This window comes from Lolium rigidum, chromosome 5 (genome assembly GCF_022539505.1).
Source record: "Lolium rigidum isolate FL_2022 chromosome 5, APGP_CSIRO_Lrig_0.1, whole genome shotgun sequence".
Taxonomy (NCBI): domain Eukaryota; kingdom Viridiplantae; phylum Streptophyta; class Magnoliopsida; order Poales; family Poaceae; genus Lolium; species Lolium rigidum.
Window position 1 is genome coordinate 236888416 of NC_061512.1, and position 6000 is coordinate 236894415.

Genomic DNA, 6000 nt, shown 5'->3' on the forward strand with positions numbered 1-6000 from the left:
TTACCTTCAGAATTCCATGGGTGATTGCCAAACTTAATTGAAGGTAAATTTTATGCATAAATTTTGAGGAATTCATGGGATCTGCTCTGTTTTGCCAAATTGCAAATGGACATCTTAGCTTGTGCTTCTGGATTACTATATCTCAGGAAAAAAAATGCTCCAATGCGGCTCTTGCATGCTTGCCACTTTTGTGTTTGCTATCAGTTTCGACCTCTAAGTAAAAGCATATTTGTGGACATGAGATTCATATGAAGGAAATCTGCAGAATGGGTATGTGTGTGCATTTCTCTTGTTGCTCATGAGGGGAGATCGCTCTTGTTGCTGAATGGTCTAAGACAAGGACTGTGGGCATTGCTTTTGTCGTTTTTTCTTATTTTTTAGCCTTATGTTGTATGTGTGTGCATCCGATGCTTTGTCCTGTTGTTGCAGAGGCCGGGTTTATTTATTTGTATCAGCTTGATGCTTTAAGAAAATACCTTGTTTGGTACTAGTGTTTTAGTGGGGATTAGTGGGGATAATACTCTAGAGTATTGGGTGAATCACTTTTGTCACCCAATCCCCACAAAACCCCAACCCCAATCCACTAGGTAGGGGTAGAGTATTGGGGATTGAAAAAATTACACTGAAATTTGGGGAAAAGTGGGGATAAGTGGGGATTAAACTCGCTCATACTCTAGCACCAAACATGTATTGGGGATAAGTGGGGATTTGAAGTTTGGAGCGGATTATCCCCGCTAATCCCCACTAAAACTCTAGTACCAAACAAGCCCTTAAGGTTTACGATGTAAAATTTATCTGAAGCATGCATCTTAATTTATTTCAAGAAAACAAATCTTTTCACTTATCAATGTCATGGGCCTTAACTACTAGATGGAGACAAATATTACTACTATTAGTTATGCAATGTGACCAGAGAACACTGTTTGTTGTTAAAATAGATGGAAATAACCAGTTAAATTTGCCTTCATGCTATTTTTTTTTATTTTCTTTCTTCGGTGGTGCGTTGGGTGAAGCTAATATTCACTCTTAAGTTCAGCTGTGCCACAATCAATTTGCTCTTTATTATCTTATCTTTACAGTTAACAAGGATAAAGCTGCGTTTTGGGAGATTTTTCTCTCAATTTGGCTATTAGAAGGCCAAAGAAGCCTCCAACGGATAGTATTGGTGTTCATATGATATTTTTACGTTCTTTGTCATTTCATTATTAAGTGCCTTGAATTTCATTGCATGCAATCGGTAGATATTGTCAGCTCCCGTGCTATTCATCTATTTTGTCTGAGGACTTGGGAATTTAGTGCTTAGCGCATTCGATGCAGTTTCTTTTTTCTTAGTTCTCCCTATTCATCAGTGATCTGAATGTAGAATCTTTGGCTTTCGAGTTTTCTTTTGTTGTTAAAAGAGTGAATGTCCGTGGCAGTTTAGAGCTCTAAACTCCATGAACATATATGGTGTACAAAGTTTTTGGCCAATCCCTCCTCTCATTTGCTCACAAAATTGTAGAAATTTGAATCGCTAGCTGATCATCCTTTCATTTCTATGATTCAGGGTGGTGAGTGGTGACTACTTAGCCGAGCTGAGCACATCTTCTGTTCGAAGTCAGCTCACATCCTTCCATTTCTGGTCGTCCATGGAAACTCCGACTACTTGCTGTTGTCGCAAGATATCTAAGCATCCCTTTGGATTAATATCTAGAATAAAATATCCTCTGGGTTATGTGTTAAAGGAAGAGATGTCATGCACGCATGACCTGATATCTTCCAGGAGATCAAGAATTAGCCTTCAGTTAGCTTTCTTAATTGGCATGTAGAGTAATAAATTTCTTTGGTTTCCAACTCCTGTATTGTTCATGCCGATGGCTGCCAATGCAAACTCATGTATGTGAGTTTATTCCGCTGTCATAATATCAGTATGATGTCCCTGAAGGCAGTGATAAGCATCAAATTCTTCTTATCTTCCATGGTTTTCTCGCTGTGAGTGACAGTTATCGCTTTTTGAATATGACATTGAATATGACATTCTCTCGTGCTTGGTAACTTGTATGTCCTGTCATAACCAACAGCGTTTATTTGTATGTGGAAGGGGTGGCATGGGCGTTAATCTGGACGCCCCCAAAAGTTCACACACGAAACGGACTGCTCTGAAGCCATCCAACTTCTGATCAAGGAGAGTACACCCAACACGTCCTCAATGTATGCCTCTAGAGTTCAGGTCATCGTGAGAAAAGACATTCTTCCGTCCCGTGCGTGGTTGCCCTCCAATTGGCATTGTTTCTTATGTTATGATTCGTGCTGCAAGTAACATTATGTTTCGGTTCGCGACGAAATACAATGTTTTTGTGCACGGGAGAATCCCCACTCTCAGGTCATCATGAGCTATTAAGGAAGAGAAAGAAAATATTGGTCAAGGCTCATCGTGAAGCAAATTGTGCTAGCCACGAGGTGGCCAAATTTCATATAGTACATGGTAGAACTGTAACGTGGACTAGAGATTTTCCACCGGAGTTTGCTGCGGTGATAAATCACATACTGTAACTCTACCTTGTTTTAATAAAAGATTCTCTTTTCCGAGCCACAAAATAAACCCTGTCCAAACTCAATAGAATTCCTCGTCTTGTGAATCTTTCCTAGAACTAGTGCTGCTTTGCAGAAGATGTAAAGTAGGGAAGGCAAAATCAGCTTTAGGGCACATCTTCTTTAGGTTCCAGGACACACGTTTTTTTTTTTTTTTTTTTTGAAGTAGGAACACTTAAATTAATATGAGCAGCAAGCCGCCTCATTAAAAACCTTCCAGTCCCCTTAGGTACCCTGATAAGGAAAATAGTGCGTAAGAAACTTGCTGCTCCGAGGATTACACAATGTTCATACAATCGCGATCAACCAGAGACGAGACGCAGCTCGGTGGTGATCCCCAAGAACTACCACTATTTCCTGATTTACCTAGTTGAGCCAAAGCATGAGCAACTACATTGCTAGACCTATCCACTTTGGCAATCATAAATCCTTCATAATTTCTCAGGATCTCCTTCGCTTGACGATACAGGCTCCAACAATCAGAACGATCTCCACTTGGACCATTAAGTGTATGCACGACACGCGCAATCAGATTCCACCAAGGCTGGACCAGCAAAGTGAACAGATAGGCACTTAAGACCTTCAAGGGAGGCCAGGACCTCAGCCTCTTCAGCACTAGTGCAGCTCGGTACATATCTCCATTCCGAGAAAAGAGGTCGACCGAGATGGTTTCTAATTATTATACCAAGGCCCGCCCTCTTAGTAAGGAAATCCCAACCTGCGTCCACGTTTACTTTCAAAGTCCCTTCATCTGGTGGTGTCCAAGTAGATTGTATAGGAATTGGCGCAGCCAGGTGATCGTTGCTAGTAACGTTCTCCTTCCCCTTCGAGTTAGAACTGACAGACGCCACAACCGAGAAGGAGCTCAAGTAATTCCTGATGAACGTTGCTGATGCAGCAACCGAGGCCTTCCCGTCCCCATGTACAATATTGTTGCGGTGGTGCCAAACTCTCCAAAGCAGAAAAAGTGTCCGTGAACGCATGTCGACGGGCATCCCATGTAGCAGCGTGAGTAACCACTCCGGGCCCGTGGCCTGGAGATCTTCCTCCGTAGGTAATTCCCAGACATTACGCATTTCTTCTCTCAGAGCTCGAGCTAGTGTGCATCGAATTAGAGCATGGTGATCATCCTCATCCTCTCGGCCACAAATAGAGCAGACCGGATCTATGGTTGGAATTCTCCTGTGGAGGCCCTCCTTCACAGCCAGCGAGGAGGTCGCCGCCTTCCAAGCAAAGACATGAATTTTGTTCGGAACTTTAGCCTTCCACACAAGGTCCCATATGCGGCGGTCCCCCGATGGTTCTGAACTCGACTGACCTCTGCTCAGTGCTTCATAAGTAGGCTCCATCCCCAGTCTGTATGCCGACCGAACGGAAAAAAGACCATTGCTCTCCGGGAACCAAGCCACAAAATCCTCGCATTGCCTAGGAGGAAGTTTGATGGATAGAATGACATTAGCATCGTACACAGAGCAGCAAGATCTAACCGCCCCTTCATCCCATGTGTGTGTGCTGTGGTCAATGAGTTCGCTAACCCATCTTCTTCTTGAATTTCCCCTACGAGCAATGACGCTCAACGCACCCGAGCGGGGTATCCAATTATCACGAAAGATTTTCACTTGGGAACCGGAACCAATGCGCCATATAACACCTTTTTTTAATAACTCTAGCCCATGCATGACTCCCTGCCATGAGGCCGACGTATTCTGGATGAAGGCAGTATCAAGTAGGCTTGCCGAAGGATAGTACCTGGCTTTGAGAAGCCGAGCACACAATGTATCAGGGTAATAGAGTAACCTCCAAGCTTGCCGGGAGAGCAGAGCCTGGTTAAAAATACGTAGGTCTCGAAAGCCAATACCACCCTGAGATTTAGGGCGTGTCATCTTCTCCCACGACATCCAATGCATGCGTCGTCGGTCATGTTTATCGCCCCACCAGAAATTCCGCACAATTTGGGATAGATCATCAAGTAAACCGACCGGAAATTTGAAGACTCCCATAGCGTACGTAGGCAAGGATTGCAAAACTGCTTTCACTAGTATTTCTTTTGCAGCTCCAGACATGTATTTCTCACACCAATCATCCGCTCGCTTTGCAAATTTCTCTTTAATAGAACGAAGCTTCCCTTTTTTCATTTGACCTTCCGGCACAGGGAGCCCCAGATATTTCTCTTCAAAGCATTCTGTATCATATCTCAGGATACTCTTCATCTCGGCTTGAACCTCTGCAGAGCACCTATCACCATAAAGGATGGAACACTTTCCCAAGCTTACCAGCTGCCCCGTTCCTTTCTCATATTTATCCAAAACAGATTTTATCACAGTAGCTTGGTTGATGGACCCTTTGAAAAATAGGAGACTGTCATCGGCAAATAAAAGATGTGACACGCCCGGGGCACGCCGACAAATATGCAGCTCCTGTAGAGCACCATCCTCGATCTCCTTCCTAATCAAACAAGATAAACCATCAGCCACAAAGAGGAACAAATATGGTGAAAGTGGATCACCTTGGCGGAGACCGCGAGTCGGGATGAAGGGGTCCAACATATGACCGTTAAAGCGAATCGAGTATCGAACGGTGGTCACACATGCCATAACCCACCGAATCCATTGACTATGAAAGCCTAGTTTCGCTAAAACCCCTTCCAAGAAACCCCAATCGACGCGATCATAAGCCTTAGCCATATCCAACTTATACGCACAAAATTCCTTTTTCTGATCTGAGCCATTCTGAATAGCATGAATACACTCGAAAGCCACAAATGCATTGTCTGTGATGAGGCGGCCCGGAATAAAAGCACTCTGTGTCGGGGAGACGATGTCTTGTAACAGAGGACACAGTCTATTGACAAGACATTTGGAGACCACTTTGAAAATCACGTTACACAAACTTATTGGCCGAAAGTCCTTGAGCTCCTCCGGGTCACTTTCCTTCGGGATTAACACAATGGCTGTATCATTAACCTCGTCAGGCATGGATCCGTCCGTGAAGAAACGCTGGACCGCCCTCACCACATCTTCCTTTAGAAGGCCCCAGTTACGCTGAATAAAATGCGCCGGAAACCCATCAGGGCCAGGCGCTTTGAGTGGACCTATTTGAAATAACGCATCACTAATTTCCTTTTCCGTGAAAGGAGCACATAGTCTCTCATTAGCGTCCGCGTCCACACAAGGCTGCAGCAAATCTGTAATGATTCTTGGATCAATATCATCTTCACTGGTATAGAGCTTCTTGAAATAATCTAACGTCAACTCCTCCATCTCATGAGCGTCCATAGTCCAAGAACCATCAGGGCGCTTTAATTTGCATACACGGTTCTTCTTCCTCCTCCACGTTGCGCGTCGGTGGAAATATTTTGTATTGCTATCACCCTCCCGAAGCCACGCAACACGGGATCACTGCAGCCACATAATCTCTTCACGATATAAG